This window comes from Carassius auratus, unplaced genomic scaffold (genome assembly GCF_003368295.1).
Source record: "Carassius auratus strain Wakin unplaced genomic scaffold, ASM336829v1 scaf_tig00032136, whole genome shotgun sequence".
Taxonomy (NCBI): Eukaryota; Metazoa; Chordata; class Actinopteri; order Cypriniformes; family Cyprinidae; genus Carassius; species Carassius auratus.
In genome coordinates this window covers 52119-57995 of record NW_020525979.1, presented here as the reverse complement: position 1 = coordinate 57995, position 5877 = coordinate 52119, and the positions used below count along the sequence as shown (strand labels likewise).

The window sequence follows — 5877 nt, the reverse complement described above, 5'->3', positions numbered from 1 at the left end:
GTAACTGTAATAAAAATACGTGATTAGGTCAAGATAGGCTTTAAGATTGTGTTGTAAGCAGTCACACATTGGCAAAATCAGATGCAGCGCTGCATGCAGAATCATTTATCATTTTGTGGTGTATTCATTTGCCTTTAATGACAGAAACTAAGAAACGCTGATGAGTTCATACTACAAATGGGCATGACAGCAATTTTGACGTTTCTCTAAATTTCTTTCCCTCTTCTGGAAAGTCCCAGAAATGCTATTGTGGATTTTATAGGATGACAAAATTATATTTGTTGTGGTTTTCATCCACCACTATAGATGTTTACCCAACTATGACAATTTCCACTTCTGAGAAGCCCAGAAATGTGAACATTTGGATGTATCATCTTTTAGTTATTGACATGGCGTAACGTGACACTAGCAGACCTTCACAAATGACATCTGTCCACAGGTCCTCCTGAGTGTGTGGAATGGCAATCTCTATTGCGATCCTAGACTGTGACCTGCTGCTGCATGGCCGGGGGCACAAAACACTTGATCGATTCGATATCGAGACGGTGTCCGATGAATTTCTGATGACAACATTCGGCTTCCCACGTGAGTTCATTTATTACCTAGTGGAACTGCTAAAGGACAGCTTGTTGAGACGGGACACAGAGATCCAGAGCCATCAGCCCAGATGTCCAGATACTCGCCGCCCTGGGATTCTACACCACCGGGTCTTTCCAGAGCAAGATGGGAGACGCGATCGGCATCAGCCAGGCCTCCATGAGCCGTTGTGTTTCTAACGTCACTAAAGCTCTGATTGAGAAAGCACCCGAGTTTATTGGCTTCACTAGGGATGAGGCCACCAGGCAGCAGTCTAAAGAGGAGTTTTACCGAATAGCAGGAATTCCTAATGTCATGGGAGTAGTGGACTGTGCACATATAGCCATTAAAGCTCCCAATGCAGATGACTCTTCCTATGTAAATAAAAAAGGATTTCACTCAATCAATTGCCAATTAGTATGTGATGCCAGAGGACTGCTGCTGAGCGCTGAGACACATTGGCCAGGTAGTCTGACAGATAGAGCGGTCTTTAAGCAATCCAGTGTGGCAAAGCTGTTTGAAGAGCAAGACAATGATGAAGGTTGGCTTTTAGGTGAGACACATAGTTTGGTTGCTGTAGTTACTTTTTCTTGACGTTGCCAAAGTATCCTGTGAAAATGTCAGTGTATTTTCTGTCTCTTGTCTCCAGGTGACAACCGTTACCCTTTGAAGAAGTGGCTGATGACTCCAGTGCAGAGTCCAGAGTCCCCTGCTGAGTACCGCTATAATCTGGCCCACACGACGACGCATGAGATTGTGGACCGCACATTCAGAGCCATTCAGACACGTTTCCGGTGTCTGGATGGGGCTAAAGGTTACCTGCAGTATTCCCCGGAAAAATGCTCCCATATAATCCAGGCCTGCTGTGTGCTACATAACATTTCCCTGCAGTCTGGCCTTGATGCCTGGACTTTGAGAGGACTGAGGCCACGGACCAATCAGGGGAGAATATCGATCTCAATGACCCCGTCGACCCAGAAGCTCTCAGAGTTCGACAGGAACTCATCCAAAATCATTTCAGTTAGGAAAATGTCATTTAATCATAATTTAACATTTTACTTGTTCGAGACACCTCTTTCTTCTGTGGAAAACAAAGATGATATTTCAAAGTTCAATTTATTTCATTGTATGGTAAGTAAACAAACAAATAAAAACACTGGGATGTTTCTCAATATATTGTCTTAATTTTCAACATGAAAAGAGAAAAGTCATAAAGTTTTAGAATGACAAAGTGAATGATTATGGCATTTTTGGGTGAATTATCCCTTCATGAGTGTGCTGTTTATCACTCTATTGGTCATGTGAACACAAAAAAGTGCAAAGCTGGAGTTTAAAAAAAAATAGTATTAAGCAATGTACACTTAATGTAATTAAAAGTATTTAGCAATGATAAATGAAAATAGTGTATTTTATTACAAGTTATTGTAATTCTAATAAAAAAGTATATATATTTTACTCAAAACTCATAGACCTGTAAAATGTTGACATCAATAAATAACACATCAACAGTAGTTTTGTCTATTTATATCTCTGTCAAGTGCATTATGTTTCAAAACTTAGGTTCCACAGGAACAAATGACTTTCCAAACAAGGCAAACCTCTTGCTAGTTATTCATGAACTCTTCCACATTGTAAATGTTTTTGTCCATATCATCAGAAGCACTTACCTACTAAGTATATCTTCCTCAAAGATCCCACTGATGCTCTGTAATCTGAGTAAAAGATATATCAGGGCAAAAATAAAAAGCTTTAATTTTAGCCTGAGTTAATGAATGGTTCTGTCTCTGCTGCTCCGGAGGCTCGACTGTCAAAGGCGATAAATCAGCGGGTTGTTTAATGAGTCTCTCAGTCGAGTCCGGTGATGAATGTGTGGAATAAGAAGAGAGACCACGCTGAACAATGACGTGCTGTCCGCAGTGTGTGTGTGCGCGCGCTATTTCTAATGTAATTATATAGCAGACAGACGGGAGAGCGCAGGAGCAGCAGAGACTGCAGCATATGAGCTCCACAAGAGTCTCCACTGGAACACAGTGATATAGATGCTCACACTTTTAACAACTTTCGAGAGCAAAGTAAGTATTTCTGGGGAACTTTGTTTCATTCTTCAACACGGTGCTTTGTATTCTAACTTTGTATTAAACTCAAATTTGCATCTGCTCTGCCGCATTTATCTATCATCTTTAGCGTAGCGGAAGTGCAGTCAAGCTCAACCCGAGAAAGAGCACCTGTTACTAACAGCAGCCGCGGTCATTTATTTGGCCTGCCTCTAAAAGTATTATCCACAGTGATCATGTCAGAATCTGTACGGAAGATGTTGAGGGCGAAGCTCGTGGTGCTGGGAAGAGATAACTGTGGGGAAGACAGGTAACAATGCTGTTTTTGTGTTTCTTCTCGAGGTTAATGACTATTGGTTGGTCTTGATGACTCTAGTAGATCTGTTTTTCTCTTTTGAACTCCAGCTCTGTGTGTCAGATTCCATCACCAGACGTTTCATTGGAGAGTATGAACATAAAAGAGGTAAGACAGTGAAATACAAACTCACTGATGCTATAAAGCTGTTTTCATGCTCTAAACATTTGTGTATCTGCATTGTATTCAAGTAATCTGCATCATATGACATGCCATATACTTTTTGTGTCTCTTAGAGGTCACCTACAGGTGTCAGAAAATCGTGGACAAGGAGGCGATTGAGCTGGAGATTTTGGACACTGTTAATAAGGTGCAGAGTGCCTGAGATTTGATCTTACAGTATGTTGTGGTGTTGTGTTTTGGCTCTTACCTAAAAAATGAAGGGAGCATCTCTTTGTCACTGTGCATCTGCCGCTGTGCTGTTTTACAGGCCTATTTTTCCATAGACACAAAGAAAGTCAGCAGGGTGATCTTGCCTTGTCAAACCACTGATGAGACACAGGACTCTCTGAACCATTCCTTTCCTTTCATGTGTGCTGTGCTGAATCTCAGGCTGCCGGAAGCAGCTTTAACAGCCCGCCTGCCATTGATCGTGTTACTCAGTAGAGCAGCACTTGTTCATTCATAGGATAAGGCTGTAGCTTCACCGTCTGTGTAAATGCAGTAGAGTAAGCGGTTCTGGTATTTTGGAGGACTTTGATACACCTATTTTAGGTCTTTGAATGAGCTGATGATATAAATCAGGTGTGGGTAAAGGGATAGTTTATCCAAAAATGAAAATGTCGTCATGTACTCACCACCATGCCGATCCAGCCCTGTATGACTTTCTTTCCTTTTTAGAACACAAAAGAACGTTTCTGTCAATTACACTGAATGGTTGCTTTATCTATAAAGTGAAAGTCAGCGGGGTTTCATTTTTGGAATAACTATCCTTTTAAATAATGGAGACATCCAAAATGTGCAGCGCTTCGACTCTAAGTCCAGGATTGAGAAGTGTTTGTTTTCAGGAATGTGTGGGACCTGCTGCGTCGTCTCTGGAGAGTTCCATTAAATGGGGCGATGGGTTCCTCATTATGTACTCTGTGACGGATCGTGGCAGTTTTGAGGCTGTATCGCGCCTGAAGAGACTGATTGACCACGTTAAACAAACGCTTGGTAAGACCATTCAGATTCAGGATGTGAATGATCACAAACTAAGGAGAAATAGTGACACTATTCTGCTATTAGCACTGCTGCGAGCAGTCTTGTTTATGTATACGGTCCCTTCAACTAGCAAATAGTGCTGTTATCCATCAGTGTGACTCAGCCTGCCTTAATTGGTCTCAGTTCAGAGATTTCACCTCAGGCATGAACTCTTAATATAGTAAACTGCAGCATGTGAGTGTAAGTTTGTAAATTACAGATTGATTACTGCTCTGCAGTATTTTATTACACCATTCATCTTCAGGTACTGTCATTTTAATGGCAGTCTGTTCTTCGTCAGAGCTATCCATTACATCATTCTGTGTGTGTGCGTGTGCGTGTGTGTGTCTTCCAGGTATTCCAACAGTCATCGTTGCCAACAAATGCGACATGGAGAATGGCCGAGTGGTGAGGACAGATGAGGGACAGGCATTAGCCTCAGACCTGAGGTCAGCATGCTTTATCCCTACTATTAACTGCACAGGTGTGAGTGATAGTATGAAGTACATACAAATAAAGGTTATTTGAACTCCATTATCCATCCTAATAAAAAAAAAATGTAAAGTATGATTTTATGACTACCAGTCAAAAGTTTGAACACACTTAGATGATCTTCAGTTTGATTGAAATGCCTCCATTAAATCATTTAATATTTGAATGAGAAGGTTTTGCTGTGTGTGTTAAAGGTAGGGTTTCACTGGTGGTGTAGGTGCAGTTTCTTTGAGCTGTCTGTGGCAGAGGACGCTTTAGCAGTGGAGGCCGCGTGCGCGCAGCTGGTGCGTGAAGTGCGTCAGGAGTTTCAGCGTCACCTGCTGGCTATGGACAAGCGCTCACGGATGCTGCAGATGAGACACGCACTCAAAAACAAGCTCACACGGAGTAAAACCATGCAGTGGTGACCAGAAAGACTAAACGCAGTTTCAGACATGACAACCGTAGTACTGGAATCAGTAACCTTTCAGAGAACAACAAGTGCCTTTTGGATTTCCAAATAGTGTCACGAACGTTGTGATCTTTGTGTGTTTATGACAGACAGGATAAAACACCAAAAAGCAGTGGGTTTTTTTTAAAGGTGCAGCGTGCAATTTATGGGTCACTTAAATATATATAATAATGTCTTAAAACACTCCCTGCCCATTGTTTGGACAAACAGGCAGTCTCCCCTCACACTTGCAACTGATTGAGTTAAACCAGTTTAAGAGAAAGTACTTTAACATTTCAAATGGATCCTATTGACCACTCAGTTGACCTCTTCCTTTGCATCAAAATACTGTAAATGATGTCATTCCAATGCAAGATTCATTCTGTATTTAAATTGAATTTAATGTGTGAGAAGTCACAAATGCTTATTTATAGGAACTGAATTCATTCTGATAGACTGAGCTTGTCTAATATTAAGTCGAGCTTAAAATGGCAGATGACGCACCATGTGGCAGATGATCCTGTTCTTATGTGCCGCCATTAGACTGAAATGTCATGAGGGAACAGAACCAATTATACAGTTTTTTTTTCAATTTCACACAGCTGTATTTAGACTTACTACATCCTGGCCGTGTGCAGAATACAATCTGTGGAGTAAATAGTTTCCAAAATGGGTTACAGGAGAGTGTATCATACTGCTAAATGTTGTAATTGTGCATGTATTGTTTAAATGTTCACAGCGTTAATATTTGCTGCTTTAATGTAAAACAGATCTTAGAGAGAACAAAC

At 41.1% G+C, this 5877-nt stretch overlaps 2 pseudogenes; both read left to right on the top strand.

Moving 5' to 3' along the window:
* The first annotated feature begins 440 nt into the window (after positions 1 to 440).
* LOC113080835 (putative nuclease HARBI1) lies at positions 441 to 2096 on the top strand (annotated as a pseudogene).
* Positions 2097 to 2542: 446 nt separating this feature from the next.
* LOC113080834 (ras-related and estrogen-regulated growth inhibitor-like) lies at positions 2543 to 5613 on the top strand (annotated as a pseudogene).
* The last annotated feature ends 264 nt before the right edge of the window (positions 5614 to 5877 follow it).